Here is a 19,111-nt window from a genome sequence, read left to right as displayed (position 1 = left end):
TTACTATGCTTGTTTGAGCCGGGACATCTGTTTTCTTCCATGCTAAGACATCAGTGCTCCTGATTCTTGGGCCTTCAGACCCAGACCGGGACTCACACCATCAGCTCTGCTCGTTCTCACGCTTGTGGTCTCAGAGGAATCACACCACTGCCTTTCCTGGTTCTCCAGCTCACACACGGCACATCACCGGACTTCTTGGCCTCCAAAAATCTCATGACCAATTCCCATATGCCATTCAATAAGATAATGAGATAGAGCTACACAAATCTTTCTATGTTGTCTAGTTGCATGAAAACGTTAAGATGAATAGCAATGGGATGGTAAAACCCCTGGGTTACAAAAAAACATGTATATAATCAGCTCTCCATAGCCACAGGTTCAGCGTCCACAGATTCACCAACCGCAGGTCAAAAATATTCAAAAAAACGAACAAGACAACAATAACAATGATCAATAATATAGTAATGAGAAAATATTGCAAGTAAAAAACAATACAGCATAATAACTATTTACATAGTACTTACATTGTATTTGCTATTATAAGTAATCTAGAGATGATTTAAAGTATACAGGAGCATATGCTTGTGTTATATGCAAAAACTACATCATTTTATACAAGGGACTTGAGCATCCTTGAATTTTGATATGGGGGGGGGTGTCCTGGAACCAATTCCCAGTGGATACTAAGGGGCAACTGTCTACACAAATATATGCTATTTTAATTTATTGTTTTCAATCTGAACACACCAAAACATAACAATGGTTTCCTCTGAGAAGGGAAATCGCAGATGGCACGTGAAAGGGAAGTGTTAAGTTTTATTTTGCAGTTTCTTTCCCAATGGGTATTAATTTCTTTTCATTTTTTTAAGGGGGGAAATATTCATCTTGTAAAACTTATAAAGATATTTTTATAAAGACTTTAACAAAGTCGATACCTCCTAGAAGTCATGTATTTTCAGAAGGCTCATTGTCAATGTTGGTTCAAAATTAGGTTTACCATGGCCAATTATAACATGTTTGGGGAAAGGTACACTTTTATCTCTACATCTGATCCAGAATTTTCCCCTTGTGACCCCTCTGTGGCCACTGAGAACAAAATTGGGTGTTGTTGCCTTGCAATTAGAGTATTGCCCTTCTGGGGAGCAGATTCTAATAACTCATCAGCATCAACTCAACTGGCAGTCAGAATTGAAGTGTGAGATGAAACGCTTTCAGAAACTTGGCACTGCTCTCAAATTCAGAAATTGCTCTTCTAGTAGACATTGGAAGTTATGTGGAATGAAACTGAAGTTTTTCAGGTTTATTTAAGTCTTCCACTCTTCTGTGGATTCATGGAGCTCCCAGTGACAGAAGCACTAATATCTTCATAAAATATGACTAAAAATAGATGGCTCTACTGAAGGCTTAATTTCATCTAATCTGATTTAATCTCATGTAAAATATTGTCCATATCAAGAAGATAAGCATTTGATAGTAGAGTTTTCCAATTTCAGAAAAATCTGTAAGGTCCAACTGCAAATTGGGCTGTATATGTGACTTTTTCTAAATGTAAAATAGACAAAAATAGCTGCAATCGTACTATCTGTATTTCTTAAATAGCCAAAAATAATGCATAGAATGCAAGTTGTCATATTTTTCAGGAGTAGCAACAGTTTCCATATAATTATTTGCTAACTTTGATTCCACTGTGACTGAATCATTTTTTAAAATATATGAAATAAGACATTTCAGAGCCTGTCATGAAATGCCACTGGTCTAAATTTTCTTTTGCTTAAGGGCACTGGTGACAAGGCATGGTGTAACAGTGACATATGGATTTCTTTGAGCTTGGAAGTGCGCCACCACGAAGATAGGGCCACCAGGGCCACCCATGAATTTGCTGCATCAGATTGAAAGAAATTGAATTATAAAGGGCATTGTTCTCCAATTGTACCTTCCATTGACATGGTGACTGCTCAAAACTGCCAAAATGTTCAATCACTTCATTTTCTATTTTTTATTTTCGGAGTTACAGATTTTACAGATTGGAACATCAAACAGCATGAGTTCCTGCCAAGAAGACATAAACTATACTGGCGTTTCCCAAAGTCAGTGGTACCAAGAAAGAGTCTAGATTGGTGCTTCTCGACCTAGCATAATTTTGCCCACCCAGGGAAATGTGACAATGTTGAGAGACATTTTTGGTTGTCACAACTGGGGGTTAGGGGTGCTACGCGAATCTAGTGGGTAGAGGCCAAGATGCTGTTAAACAGTCTACAATGCACAGGGTACCTCCCCTGACCCACCCAACAAAGAGATGCCCTTCCTCAAATGTTATTGGTACTGAGGCTGAGACAACCTGATCCAGAATACACTTGGGTAGATTCCGAATCCTTTTGATCCATAATTTACCATATATATCTGATTAGCCAACAGTAATCTCTATGCACACAGCTAACTCAAGATCAAATGAAATTGCACAGTGTGTTAATCAGCTTGGACTGCCATAACAAAATACCGTAGGTGAATTAAACAACAGAAATTAATTTCCTCACAATTCTGGAAGCTGCAAGTCCAAGATCAGGGTGCCAGCATGGCTGGTTTCTAGTGAAGGCGCTCTCTTCCTGGCTTGCACCTCTCTGGGGTCTCTTATAACAGCACTAAAATTATGAGGTTCCCACCTTCATAACCTCATTTAACCCTAAAGTCTTATGTCCAAATACCATCATATTGGGGCTTAGGGTTGCAACATAGGAATGGGGGGTGGGACACAAACATTCGATCCATAACATATGGAAATCTACTCAAGTATAGATATTATTATGGGTCTCATAATTGTTAGTATTTGAGAGCCATACAGGAGTGTAATGAGAAGAACTCTTCACAGAATATAGGGGAGGATTTCAGGGATCTATTGTGCATGAACTCTACAATCTGAACACCAAGTTGTATATGTCTACATGTCTGTATGTTGGCCAGTGTCAAAATGCAATGTTTTGTTTGGTCTTTATTCTAAAACAAATACCCATTCCTCAGAGAGCTCCTTTCTGGTATTGAATTGAAGTAGTTAGGACTCTGCTATGAGACAGCATTTTAAGAATTCTGTGCATAGAGATTTTTTAAAAATTTATTTGTGTCAACTTAAAACTGATATTTTCTTTTTCCTCTTCTAAATGCTAACTTATGGCCTGGGATGGGTCTTTCAAGACACATATAGCTTTTTTAGATACATGTGGACTTTTTGCAAAAATAATAATTTAGCAAATAGGTATTGGTATCGACATTAGTAAATTCTCGCTAGGTGGGGAATACAAGAATGAATTATAGTCCCTGCTCACAGGCCAGTTTACATATAGATATATTTCATGATAAAATATTTTAAGTACCATGACAGGTACCAAGAATGATTTATGAGGGTTTGGAGAAAAGGGTGAGTTTCCAAAGGTGGAAGAGAACAATACATTAGTGAGCCATGGTCAGGGAGCATAAATGGGCCTTAATCAAGGAACATCCCCTGTCTTCTGAGTGAGGAGCCCTAATAACAAGTGATTACCTGGACTTTAGAGTTTTTATTGACTGGTGACAGTTATATGCTCTTCATTCCTCCACTTTTTAAGGGAAATGTCTACTGCAGTTATCTTGTCCCTATCCATCAGGAATTTGGCTGGCTATTTTCCAAAGAATTAGGGGCGCTTATAATCCTTAGCACAGGGATGGCATGATCTAGATTGCATTTTTTAGAGATCTCTCCGATTTCTCAGTGCAAAGTGCATTGCAGGTGGGCAAGAATGAAAGCATTGAGAATTAGAAGAATATTTGTATAATCCAGCTAAGAAAATGATGATGATTTGAACTAGGGGATAGCAGTAGAGATGGAGAGAAGTAGATGAATTTCAAGGTTTCAAGCAGATGAATTTGAAGGTGGATTTCTAGGGGTAGATGATAGAAAGAAAGGAATCCAGAATGGCCCTTAAATATAAGTCATGAACTGGTCTGTGGATGGAAATTTCATTTAATAAGATGAGAGGTGGTCTGGAAGGAACCAACTTTGAGTATTTTCATGTGATATGGGGTGGGGCGGGGCGGGGCTAGGAATCAGAAACTCTGTGTCAGACACACCAAGCATGTGTCCCAAGGTCGTGATTTGATATGAAATAGGCAATTGGAAATCTTGTTGGATCTGGAGTTCGGTGGAGTGACTTGGGCAGGACATAAATATTTGAGCATCATATAGATCATGTTTAGGGACATGGACAGGATGAGACCTTTCTGTCTAGAAAGCTGAGGAAGAAGGTTGACAAATTCTTTAGACACCCCCACGTTTGGAGGTCAGGTAGAGGAAGAAACTGAGAGAGAAGCAGTAGGGTGGTGGCAAGAAGACAGAATAAAGAAAGGAGAATGCCTCGGGAAGGATGGGCTCATCCTAGTGTGTCAATTGATGCTGAAGGACAGAGAAGGTCCAACAGTGTTAGCAACATGGACATCATCAGCGAATAGGACAAAACAATTTCTGTGAAATCTTAGGGCAGGTCCCAGATTGGCTTTATTTGAAGAGAAAACAAGAGGTGGGGAAAATTTGCTTGGAAATTAATATTCTTCTTTGGTTGTCCATCAAATATAAGAAAGTCTAGTACTTTCTTATGTTTGGCACTTATGGAATTGAGACATCAATCATCAAATATTTAAGAACAAACAAATTCAACGGTATGGTTTTATTTAAATGGATTGTAAAACTCTTATTCAGCTGATCACACACATACACAAACGCACGAGTAAATATCTTCCATTCGTTCATTTATCCTTTAATTTTTTTCAACAAATCTTCAGGACATCTTTTAAAGACACACAATTTCCCTGTCCTCATAATAAAAGTAAATGAACAAATAATGTTGTAAGTTGTACAAACTCCCTGAAGGAAACAAACATGGTGCAGGATAGAGAAGAATGGATGAATCGATTTTAAATGGGTTAGTTGCTTGAATGATGCAAAGATCTACCATGATTTCTGCTGGGTTGTAGCCATGCAAAACCGTATGGTTCTGCAGTGCAAAGTGGGCAAATGCCCTACGTGGGGGAGAGTTTGGCATATTTGAACAAATGAGTATCTACCAGTATTTATGAAGTATAGCATAAAGGGGGCATATGACTGTTCTGGAAAAGGTGGCAGAGGCCAGATTATGCAGATATTTGTGGAATCATTCTGAAGACCCTTTCAAAATTGCCTCAATACTGATTTTTTATTTTCTATTTTTTTTGAGTGACATGTGAATCGGAGCAGTATTTCTTAGTGTAGCATTTCTAGATGGCACTTTGGCAATTTGTATAAACATTTTTAAACACACGTGCACTTTAGACCAATGATTTCATTTCTAGGAATGTATGCTAAGGAAATAATTTTCCACAGGTACAAATTTGTATACATAAGAATATTTGCTTATATTTCTAAAATTCCTTAAGTGCTATGCTGAAAACAGGTGGATTTTATGGCATGTAAATTATACCTCAGTAGAGCTGATTTTTTTTAAAAGAATGCCTAATATAGAAAAATATTTAAAAGAGCCTAATATTCACCAATATAATATACTTATAACAATTAACTGATATAGTTCTTTTCACTGACATGAAAAATATCCATAATATTTAGTATTAAGTAAAAATAAGTCAAAAACAGTAGATATTTCTATTTTTATTTAACTGTTATTTAAATTAGAAAGATAAACGCAGACCAATGGATATACATATAAAAGAGAACATTAATGCTAACAGTATTCTTGAGTGTTGAGATTATGGAGAGTATTTACTCATTTCTTTATGCTTTCCTTTGTTATCTGAATTTGTTTTATTATGAGCATGAATTACTTGGTGATTAGAAATACACTGAAGTTAAATCCGTGTTCAAGCAAAACAAACATTAGCTCTAACAGCAAGACTCTTTCATGAGTCAAGGACCGGAGCTTAAGGACATTGCTGCAGGGCACTGAATATGGCCCCCACCTCATTTCAGAAGACATGCATGTTAGAATTAACATCAGCTGTGATGACCAACTGTTTTGGAAAATGGGCCAGATGGTATTCATCTCTCTCTCTGGTGTTCTTTAAGAGGGTATTATTGGACTTCTCAGACACTGCTCAGTAGCAACAATTATAAAACATCTCTGTAGCTAGGCCATTCCAATTATCTTCTAGCAAAGATGCAAGCTATTTTAAAGATTTTTTTCCTCACTACTCTATAATTTGTCATTGTAATACCAAATACATTTGTCCATAGGAGTTTGTGTTTACATCCATTAATTTTACTTGACTAAGATGCTTTCAGTTAGGCAACCATGTTCTTTTATATTTGAGCGGCTGATCGTGGTGGGAACAGAGCACAGTTAATCTGCAACTTGCACAGGTTGGCCTGGTGATTACACATGTCTATGGGCAATCTAGCTACATGGCCCATGGCATAGCTGGGATGGTTTAGTAAAGAAAACTAGGTTGCAGGGCAAATAGCATTTCCAAAGTTTCCTTAAGACACCTGTGTACAGAGTGTGTGTCGCATGTTCACACTGTTAATAGGCCAAACTTGAGTAACTGTTTTTGGTTTTATAGCAAAAAAAGAAAGTCCACAATAAAGACCTCAGCCCAACATCTACTACCTCTCGTTTTTACTGTGAAGTTGAAAACAAAACCCAAGCAAGTGAAAATTAGGAGTTCTTTGCTCAGTAGTTCATCTTCCATACACAGATCATTCTCATTATGGATTTTCCATGTTACAGATTTTCTGAACATTGGCGTCTTTGAGATGCTAAGTGACTATAATTAGACGCAGGTTTTGACTGATAACAATTTAACTAGTATGTTTTGAACATCTATTCAAGTGGTCTTCAATCATTTCAGTTCAGTGCATGCTTTCCAAATCCTAGAATTTGGTGTGGCATGTATGAAAGAATTAAACGTTAAATTCCACTGTGTCTCTAAAGGAAGTTTTAGGAAATTTTTTAAAGTGTGGCAGTATCACACTACACTGGATTTACATTTTAGCTGGAGATCACGTCCTGAACTCTGTGCCTAAGGTGAACGTCATGTTTCCCAAGGGTCAGTTTCTGTCTTTAGGATCCTGCAAATCTACCTGAGGAGCAGGGCCAGGCTCATGGCTCAGGGACCCCTAAATATCAGCCCTCAGCTGGATTCCCTTTTGATTCTCTCCCTTCCTCCTGCTTAAAGACGTGTTTTGTACTAAGCGGAGGGGAAGCAGTGCTTTTATTCATCATCTATTTCCCCAAGTTTATGGCTCACACTCAGAGTCTGTTCCCTGAAGAGCTAGGATTTTGAAATTCAAAAGCCAGGAAGAGATGCCCATTTTCTCTGCTTCCTGCTGTCACAGGCCTTCCCTGAGCAATGTCACAAACTGGCCAAGTTCAGAGGCTTCCACAGTAGAGCACGTGCAGCATCCAAATGGGGGGCTCAGGAGAGCCGGGAAGGTGGGGGAGCAGGATGGTGCAGCTTTTATTTAGACTTATGTTTCATACAACAGGAATTTGGTTGATCTTCACCCATAATTATGGTATAAATCAATGATGGCGTTTTCACCCAGTTCTAAGCCTCAGCAGTCATTCCTCAAGCAGTCCGTGCAAAGCGAGGGGGGGGAAGAGGTGGAATCGCTCACCGCAGAGCGGTCCCTGGCTGCACCTGGGCTTTTTGATTCACTGCCCCCCCCCACCCCCGTGCGATGCATTGCAGATTACACGTGCACTGTGAAGTGGATGTATGGCCAATGCAACCTCGTTTTAATTAAACCTACCCTCACAAAATTGCAAAAGACTTGATAAGATTCTTAAAAAGAAAATGTGGATTGAAAATAGCAATCATAACGTAAGCATGAGCACAGAAAGCAAGCAAATGCTAGCACGACACCACACTTCTCTCTCATGTCACCTATTCCCCTACCTGTATTTCAAGGTTAAAAGACATCTGGCAAGATATTCTGCCTGGAATTGTTTCTGGAGTACATGGGTAAGCTTAAACTGTGCATTCAAGGTAAAGGCGATGTTTCAACAGTGAGAAGCAACATGCTTGTCAGAAGAAAGATGTGTTGTCTAAAAGAGCTTTTTTTAAAGCTCTTTTAAAATTGGGTAGAGGAGGGAGCCCATCTATATCCTTAAAAATAAAAAATGAAAACAATTTCTATCTTGTGAGAAAGTCTTTCTGAAGAAGAGCTTTGAGGGGTTTATGATCCCGTTTGTTTAAAAACCAAAAGGCATCTGCCATTGAATTTACAAAGACAATCAATTGATATCAGGGAAGATCCAAATTTACTAGTTTTTAAAAATTTTGCAAAATTGGTAGTCGGGTCTGAAAATATCAAGATTTAGGGTATGTGTCTACCAATGTCCCTCCTCCATTTGGATCCAATATCTTTGTAAGATGTCTTTGTGGCCCCTGTCATAAAAAGCCAACATTTAACTTAGAATGAGAACTTTAAATCATATTTGGCATGTGTTTTAAAAAATAATAAGGGAAATTCAATCATGTTGTTGTTCCCCATGAAATACTACTAATAATTTTTAGTTGGAACAAAAAGGGTGTTTTACCGTGAATATATGAAATAAAATTATGACTATTAAGATATTTGTTACTTCAGTCTTTTTGTTTGTTTTTGAGACAGATTCTCATTGTGTTGCTCCGGCTAGAGTGCTATGTCATCAGCCTAGCTCACAGCAACCTCAAACTCCTGGGCTCAAGCAATCCTTCTGCCTTAGCCTCCTAAGTAGCTGGGACTACAGGCATGCGCCACCATGCCCGGCTAATTTTTTCTATTTTTTTTTTTTTTTGGTAGAGGTAGGTTCTTGCTCTTGCTCAGGCTGGTCTCGAACTCCTGAGTTCAAACAATCTGCCTGCCTCAGCCTCACAGAGTACTAGTATTACAGGCGTGTGAGCCACCACACCCTGCGGACTTCAGTCTTTATTCTATCATCTTAAAAGTCCTATGTTTAGGCCACACAATATACGTAGTATAATATAGTATAGTGTTACATGTATATAACATACAATAAATGATTATACATATATTGACATGTGCTTAAAATGTGTTAACTGAGAGGATTGTATGATTTTTTAATAGGGGGTTGGGCTTAATGACCAATGGAAGGAATTAAATTTATAAATCAAATTGCGTAGTAAATTAAATCTGGAGAAGATTCAAAGTATAAAAGGAAAATGCTTGTAGAATGGAGAATATAGTGAATATTTCCAAAATATTTTTTAGCCTCTCACACAATATCTACCCTGGAAGGATCTATAATCCTGAGGCAATACCCAGTTCCCCCCTGACTTGCCCATGTCCATGGCCCAGGCCAGCAGGGGTTGCCAAATGGCTTCTCCTGCTCTTCTGCATGTCCAGAGCCATCGTTGCCTTTGTTCAGACAGGTCATGTCATCTGGACCTCTCCCTCTCTCCTCTCTCTCTCTTTCTCAAGACTCTTGCTTGATCCAACCATTTCTACAAAGACGTCTTTGACCATTTCATATGGAGCTGAGATTCTGCCTCCTCTGGGATTCCAGAGCAGGTCATGGATTAGGGGAAGGACTGGATGTCTCACAGGCATCTGGTAGCTTTTTTAAAAATATGGACTCCTGGGCTTACCTTCAGGGAGTCTGATTCAGCAGGTGTAGGGAAGGGGAAATATAGGGCATCACTTGGGAGTCTGTATTCTAGAAGTTTCCAGTTGATTTCAACAATCAGCCATGCTCAGAAATCAATACCCAGAGAGCTTGTTTATTCAATAGTTAGCATATCCCCCTTCATGGTATTCATTATCTTTTTAGAAATTATCTTGTGTTTCTAATTAGCTTGTAAATAACTCAGAGGCAGGGATTATTGTTGTTGTTTTACCACAGTATGCGATCAAGAAATCATTCACTCATCATAAAACAAGGATTGATAGATGCATGGGTCTTCATGCACCAAACTCTTTTTAGGATAACTCTATGAGGCAGTGTATCATACTAATGAAAAATTAATGAAGTCCTAAGCAAATGTAGGTAACAGCAATAATCGAACCCATTTGCATGGCAGCAGGTAGGTTTTCATTTTCACTTTGGAATTTTTACTTAAAAACACAAAGTTCTGAAATGCTAACCAAGTGTTTCTTCCAATCAAGTAAATGATCCTTTAAAAACATACACTATTTTCACAAATTTCTCTCAAGTTATCTCTAACCAAATAACATTGAAGGGATTTTATTTTTAATGAGTGGGAGTGTGAATTGGAAAGTAAATATGTGGGAACCTATTAACGGGCTAGTAAATTAGAGTAAAAAGAGAGACATTTTCTACTACTAAAAGAAAGCTCTAATTTACATGCAAATGTGTAGAAGAAAAAAATGTATGCTGGAATTTACTTATAATGGATAGCAGATCTAGAAAAGAGATAAGATGTACAAATTGATGGCATCTCAAACCCACTGCTGGTTATTACTGTAAAGAAATGGGCCAATGTCCTTAGGATGAACTGTTTTAATAATACCACATGAGAAAAATTATTAATTCACCTAATTAACATTAGTATGTAAATTATTCATTAGCACAACTATCAAATAAAATTAGAATTTCTAGGTTCATAAATTGTCCATGCTTCCACCTTCTAAACTGTGAAAGACACTGTATTTTGGAAGAATAGCAACTACTTAAATGAAATGTAATTACAGATGGCATAGGACAGTAAGGACATTAAGTGTTATTATACATTTGCTCTTAGTAAATAAACATGTTTGGTTATTTTGGCATTAATGGGGGCGTAGACCTATTGACTATTTGCGATTTTAAAAGTTTCCCTAGTGCAGTGGTAATAAACTGGTAGTTTTGATATTTGTTAATAAGAGATTTTTTAAAATCTCATAAATGGGACTCTGTCCTTTCTCTCCTTCCCCTGAAAGCTCAAGTGTAGCTCTCATTGTATCCACCAAATGATGTCACATGAATAAAATCAAAAGAATTTTCATCTTTGTTCTTCCCCAATTTGGCATCACCCCTTCCTCTTGATCCACTGATGACATTTTTTGCTGCCAGTTTAGGGAGGAGCACTTAGGCAAGGAGGCATTTATGAAAGGCTGCAAGAGCTAAGGAATCAGGACCTGACCCAGGAATAACTTCTGCTGGAAACCTTTTGTTCCAAAGCTTGCTCCCTTCTCGTGACATTGAAAGCTGTAGCCTTAAACCATTTTCCAAACTGATTATCTCAACTAATAAATGAACTTGTTTTGGTGGAAACAACAACAAAACAAAAACACTTGTTTGGGCAAAGGAAGCTTGAGAAATATATATATGTGTGTGTGTGTGTGTGTGTGTGTGTACATATATATAATATATATATATAATATATATATGTTTTTTTTTTCTCAAGCTTCCTTTGCCCAAACAAGTGTTTTGTTTTGCATTTTGCATGCATCACATGCATCAGATTTTTGGTCCAGTATCCAACCCATCATGGAATTCTCCTACTGAAGACCTTCCATGGCATCCCGTCTCTGTGAGAATCAAATCCCAATACCCCATCATAGCTGATACGTCCAGAAAGGACACTTTGCTTTCTCTCTAATCCAGTGTTCCACTCCAGGTTTTACTTGTCCTCGTCCAGTCGCAGTAACCCTTTTGCTTTCTTTTCCTTGAACTCATCATGGGGTTTCTGTCTTGGGACTTGCACTGTTTGGTTCCTCTGCCTGGAATGCTCTCCCTCCTGATTTTTCCATGGCAGCCTCCTTTTTTTTTTGGTTGTAAATGCAGCTCTTGCCCTAGGTATCACCTCTTCCAAGAGATCTTTACTGATCTCTCCACAGGAGATACCTGGCTCTCTCTGTTGCAGGTTCTCAAATCACAACCCCTTGGTGGGCTTGTGAGAGCAGTTTGCTGCCTCCCAGCCCCCACTCCAGAGTCTTGGATTCAGCAGGTCTGGGGTGAGGCCTGAGAATTAGCATTTCTAGCAAGTGCCCGGGTGATACTGATGCTGATGATCTGGAGATCATTCTTTGAGAACTCGTGTTTGAGAACTGCTCTCCCACGTTATCCTATTTTGTCTGTAGAACACTTACCACTACTTAATATTTTTTCTTCTTCATTGAAGTATTTGTCTATTATCTTGTATATTATCCCTGCTAGAATATAGACTCTATGATAGCAGGAAACCTGTTTCTTTTGTTCATTACTATGCCCCCTCCCATGCCTAGAGTGATGGCTAGCTCATAATGGGTACTTATAAGTCTTTCTTGAGTCATTCAATCAACAAATCATTTTGCATACCCATCCCACGGGCTGGGGGAGGATAGGAGACCAGGATTAATAAGTTTAGTTCTTCTCTGTAGGGCTCACATCCTGGTAAGGAACACCCCCCTCCATCATGATGCAATCTCTAATGGAGTGTGATAATCATCATAGCAAACGCACTGTCGCCTCACAGTACAAAAGATTCTGATTAACGGATGGTTTTCTAGCATTTGGATGGAAATGAATGAATTTTGGAAGCTTGCCCTGGTTTGGGGTTTTATAACCTTTCAAAATTGCATGTGCCTCTGGACATAAACATGGCCTTGATAACTAGGAAGTGCTAACGAGTCACTTGATTGGCAGTCTCTCAACAGAACTTATTAAGAATTTGCTGTTTTCAAATGACTTTGGATGGAAGCATAGGTGGATTTTTTTCTCATTTGCATTTACAAAGCCCAGCAGAAATAGGCTCCTGAGTGGTTCCTTGTTAGCAACAGATTATTTCTAAATTAATTTTAAAAAATAAAAGGAGTTTGGAGTCTTAACTTGTGACCAAGGAAAAGAGAGATTTTTTTTAGACACAATAACATTAGAATATCTATTTGGCTAGGTTTCATCAATTTCAAGAAAGAAATATAAATACTGAGTCAAATCTAATCTTGTCCTTTTTCTTAAAATTCTATTTAGGATTGGAATTTGGCTACCTGGCTCAATGGAGTAGCACAGGTTTGAGCATGTTATAGATTACCAATGGACCTTCTTTCAGCCTGTGGGCAAGCATCTTATTTGCTGTTCAGGAAAGGAAGACAGATCATTTTGTAAACAAGCCAGAAAAATTCTGATCTCTAGTCCCCAGATTAAGACTCTTGTTTACCATAAATTTTCATAAGAATTAAGAAGTTGTAATGTTTTGAGTGCATCTGAGCTAAATAAAACCAAATCATATTACAAAATAAATCAGTGAAAAGATGACTTCGTATTTCACAGCAATTAGTTGGATGATTGGTTATTGTTTTGCCTTGAGTTTTACAGTGGAAAATCAAATTTGGAAATTAGGTTGGGAATAATACCAGGCATTTGCTACATTTATTACCAATTACTTTTTGAAGGCTGTACTTATACATAAAATTATTTGAATTTCAACATCGTGAGCCAAATTCTTGACATGGAAAGTTTCATTTAAATTCTAACCTGAGGAAGATATTCATTAGTTGACTATTACCTTATGATCTGGGGAGGTTGTAATGAGAAAGTGGCATTAAAAAAATTATTTGTCAAGCAATTGCTTTGCAAGGACTTTGGTGTTTACAAAGCGTAAAAGATGCATATGCTTATGAAAGATGGTTCGTTGGAGATCAATTTAGGTACTCATATATTCATAGCCTCTGTGTTTTGGAAATTCTAATTGCCAACACCAAATTAAAGTTGTCGACATTTTAAAAAATGTTCCTACGTTTTATTATTGCAGTGTTCTGCACATTAGATTATAAATATTTATATACCTGAGTGGAATTATGTCTCTTAGCGGCCCCATAAGGTAGACATATGGAAGAGAAGAATGTTTTGAGTGGAGATAAAACAACAACAACAACAACAAACCACTAGCAAAAAGTTCTTCTGAATAAGTCCTTTGAACTCTGGTGTTTGCTTTCTAATGTTTTCCTTTCACAGAAAAGTAGACAAAGCAAATTTTTCCTCCAGGAAAGTAGACAAAGCAAATTTAAAGGAAACAGTGAAATCAAAGTGTCCAACTACCATGGCTTCACTCAGTAATAAATTATGTATAGTGTTACGATTTGATTCAAAAACCCACTTTTCAGAAATATCACAAGGACCGTTCAGCTTTAAGTGTAATTCCTAGGGCCAGAATTTTCATTCCTGCAATGATTATTGCTTATGAGCGTTGCTTTGATTTGACTTGACACACTCCTTTAATTAAGTACCACAGAAAATTGCCATATTTCCATTTCAGTTTGGGCTAAATTGATCCATTTGGGGTAAATCTAGGAGATGTGTTTCCCGGAGTGAGAGAAGGCATGGAATTCATCCATTGGGATGTTGCTGTTCCAGTTTATCTGAGGAAGAGCTCAATGAGAGGCTTTAACCCTCTCTGAGACTTGTATATATTGTTGTATAATAACAACAGTAATAATGGCTACTACCTTTGATACAGTGTTCACAGTGTACCAGGGACTACACATGGTATCTCATTTAATCCCTGCCATATCCTAAGAGATACATTTATTACGTAAGTGTTGCTATACCCATTTAAAGCATAAGGAAATTCATACTCAGTTTTATTTGAGCAAATAAAACTTGCTCAAGTTTTCATAGATAATAAGTAGCCATACCATCATTTAAACACAGGTTTTAACTTTGAACTTGGGCTCTACACACTACATAGTCTATGCCTTATGTGATAAAACATGGACTTCAATGTGTTCAGGAAATTTTGGTTTGGTGATTTGGGGTGATTTTCTAAGAGTTTATGCAATATACCTCCAACTTTTATAAAATTTTAGGTAACATTTATAAAAAAAAAAAAAGTCTTGCAGAGCCCCTTGTGTTAGCTTTAAATTGCTCTTATTATAACATTATTTAAACAAGCAAAACTATGATAATCTTATTTTTATTTTTCACATGCAACTATAAAACTACAACGAATTTACAAGTTAATGTCAAATAAAACTGTAAAACCAATAAAGCTAAAGTTGAACACATTACATTCATATAAAAGATGATGTTATATTGCTGAATCCACATTTCTGCTCATAAGTGAATGTAATAAGAGCTAGAACTGAGGTTTTTTTTCTGACTTTAGAATGGTTCCAGTAGTTCATGCCAGGTAATGACTATTTTCCCACCATTTTTTTAAACTATATTCGAACTCATTTCTTCAATGTACAATAGCATTTTATACCATCCATTGCTTTGAATGGATCATTCACATATTATGCCCACCTCTATTCTTATTTTTGTAAAGAATTAAAGTAATAGTACTTGACCTCAACTCAATCATAAATTCATACGTTGGTATTGAAAAGGAGTGACCATACTCAGATACACAATAACTAACTATTTAGATATTACAACCACATATTCAGTTCTTGCTCCCATTCTGAAACATATAGATCACGGGTCCCTCTTTAGCAAATGAAATGTGAGTGGAAGCAGTAGGATGCAGGACATGGTGCTTATGTGCCTTCCCAGGTGCAGGAATGGGGAAATGACCGTATTTGCATATAACTGAAGGAGCCTCCATCACCCAGCCAACCCTTGGCCCTGGAGTGAGAAATAAACCTTGGTGGTGGTAATCACTGAGATTTGCAAGTTGTTTGTTACAGCCATAACCTTATCTAACCTAAATAGTGCAGAAATCATCCGCATAATCCAGAACATCTTTACGTGAACGTGGAGTGTGGTGTTGCTATTATTTAAGTGCAAACACAAACACAGCCTTAAAAAGGTCACATGGGGACATTCTCAGTATCCCAACAGGTTCTTTAGGCTTCTACAGAGTCCACAATCTGCAATTTGTAAACCATGACTCTATATATAGTATTGCTTTTTCTCTTGTGAATGATATTTTCTGATAGCACGTGGAGGTAATTGCCTTTTTATTTAAAATTCTCTGAGCAGTTATGCTCAGTCCTGGGAAATTGCTGGCTGATCCTAAATTGATTGGGTCAATGAAAATTCAATTTCCTGGCTGGCTGCATCAGTCTACTTCCATCTAGAAAATCCTTTTGTGTCTAGAACTTCTGAAAAACCTGAACAGAAAACTAACAGGCGGCACCGAATGCTGATTGTATTGCATGCTTGAGTTAAGTGTGCATGGCCAACACATTAGTTTGGCATATCCAGCACCTACTTCAAACTCTCTCTTCTTTAGAGTCTGGGAACGCTAAATACTCACCCTTACAGCTTCCCCCAAAGCTAGCAGTGATCCTGTGATGCAGTCTGGCCCTGTAAAACCTAATTTGAAGTCATTGGGGGACAGCTCTAGAGCAACTTTTTCTTTACTAATGAAAGAGATTAGTTTGGCTGTTGCCCACTTCTTGCTGTGAACAGAAGCGTGATAGCTGGAACTACAGCAGCTATATTTTGACACTGAGGGAAAAGCCAAGAGGCCTTCCCAATGTGGAGCCACTGAAACCTGAGAATGATCAGTTTCTATTTAGGTTTTCTGTTACTTCTAGCTGAGTACAACCCCAATAGGCATTGGCATGAATTTTCTCACTAAAACCTCAGGTCATGCTGAGATGGCAATAGTAAAATGATAGCCATTTACCAGGAAAAGCAAATCCAGATGGGTAAGTTAATTTTCCTATATATTGCTCATATTACATTTGGTAGTTTATAGTTCAGACTCCATGAAGATAGGGCCTTGTTCATTATTGTCTAATTCGTCATTATGTCTGGTGACTCGTCTGGAATATGGTGAAAAAAACATTTGTTGGATGAATTAATAAAGATCATACTATAGTCATCAGAGGTAGGGCAGAATCCCAGTTCAGTGTGATTCCACACTCTCAACCCCATCTTGACAACAAGAATACCTGGCTCCCTATCTGAGGCCGTTCCTAATTCCCTTTTGCAGAAAGGAGAGTTGTTCCATACACATATACCATGGGATTACCCCTTTGGGGAAAAAATATACCTCTTAGGAAAAATCAGCTCTACAAATGCTCTCTCAAAAGTGCAAAAACCATCACCAAACACTGAGATATTCTAATTAGCAAATTCCTCCTGGCATTGTGCAAACACCCAAAGGCAAGAGAAGAGCCAGAGATGTTTGGCAAATTTTCCTAGGGGAAGAGGTTGGAGAGGAGGAAGAATCTTAGTCTGTTAATTAAAAAGAATGAACTTGAGCTAAAGAGCCATGTGGGACTGTTGTCGTAGTAACAGGATCCAAGAAAGAAAGAATTTCCTGGAGTTGCTATTCAGATAAAAAAACCTCTTGGTCTAGGAAGTGTTGCTTGTGATGCAAGATGCCAAGTTTTCAGGCCTAGACTTGGAAGATTTTGAAGCTTTTATACCATGTCAGTCACACTAATCCCAAGACACAGGGCAGATTGCTTATAATGCTATGCAAATAGCTGGCTGGGAAAAAAAATACAAGATAATTTCCAAGCATCATTTGTTAATGTTATTAAATGTTATTAAAAAGAAAATAATTGGAAAGATGCATTCTAACAGCCATATGTTCTCTAATTTTATTATTTTTTTAGAGATGAGGTCTATGTTGCCCAGGCTGGCTTCGAACTCCTGGGCTCAAGGAATCCTCCTGCTTCAGCCTCCCAAGTAACTGGGACCACAGGCACACACCACCTTACCTGACTTTCTTCTCCAATTTCTTTTGCATAGTTAAGAAAACATTTGATTCAAAGTAAATATGTCATATCAAATATCATTTCATCAGAATGCATTCGATATTTTTAGTTATATGATATATAGCAGATATAAATATAATTACATCAGCTATTGCTGTGTAATATAATGACGCCCCTCTTCCAAACTCAGTGGCTCAATAAGTTTGTATTATTATGAGTCTGTGAGCAGCTGTGTGGTTCTACTGATCTGCACAGGACTTGACAGATCTCAGCTGAGCTCACTTCTTCATCAACCACAGGTCAGGTGGTGGCCTGCTTATTCAAGTGGGCTCTCTCAGATGCGTAGGGTCTGTTGGCTGCAGGGTTGGTTCTGAATGGCCTTGGCTGAAATAATTGGGCTCTCTTCTATGTGATCTCTCATCTGCCAGCAGTCTAGTCCAGGTTTGTTCACATGATGCCTTCAGGGCTCCTAGAGGGAGAAACGTACAGGGGCCCTCGAGTCCTTATCTCAGAACTCACACACCCTAACTTCTGCTGCATTCTATTGGCCAACCTAAGTCGTAAGGTTAGCGCAGATTCAAAGGGTAGAGAAGGAGACTTCATCTCTTGTAAGATCAATTGCACATGGTGTGGAGATGAAGAGAGTTAAAGAACTGGGAATTTTTTAAAAAAATCAACCTATCTCATAGACTGTCATTTTTCTTTGTTGATTTGAAAATGACTTATGTATATTTATGGCAAAACAATAATAAACCATTCCTGTCCTGGAAACAGTTGTATCACATCAGATGGAAAATATATTATCCATATAATATTGGAAGAAAGAACATTATCTTTCAGGTCGGGCAAAATTTAATTTAATTCAACCGAGTATACAGTTATAGAGTACTATTTGGTGCATACTACTGACTTAGGCCCATGAGAGCTACCATGGAAAGATGAGATAGCCAATCCCACAGGACCAAATGGAGCCTCTAGACTAGGCTGATATCTTTTGGGGGGGAAATCTGATATATGAAATATTTTTTATATATATGAGATAATATATAAGGGAAGCACGACATGTTAAATATATAAAGACATGTCAAGACAGAGTTAATGTAAAGTGAGGCATATATTAAATATTTATAGTCTTCAAGTTAACCTACATCACAAAAATACAACGCAACATACTCATGTTTGTTATAAGATGTTTACAGGAGAAATTGTAAAATACCAATCCATGGTGCAGTATGATGTGGGTGTAGTTCCATACAGTGCAAATGCATGACTTCTTCCCTCATGCCAGTGCCTCACTACAATAGGTTGCAACATCCTATTTGGAGAAATAATGTCACAAACTTAAATTTGAAGCCTTTTGTCATAGTGAGACTGGGGCCTAATGACCTTCTTAATACCTCCCTCCAACTTCCCTACCTCTAAAATGAGAATATCTGATCAATCAGAATTCTGTTCTCCAGGGATGTACACCTTTGTGTGTAGAGAGAAAATAGAGGGGAAGGGTGTCCTTATAGCTTCTCCTTTTGATGAGCTCCTTCGAGGCTCTTTTTAAATGTT

This window comes from Microcebus murinus, chromosome 16 (genome assembly GCF_040939455.1).
Source record: "Microcebus murinus isolate Inina chromosome 16, M.murinus_Inina_mat1.0, whole genome shotgun sequence".
NCBI lineage: Eukaryota > Metazoa > Chordata > Mammalia > Primates > Cheirogaleidae > Microcebus > Microcebus murinus.
Note: the sequence above shows the minus strand (reverse complement) of the source record.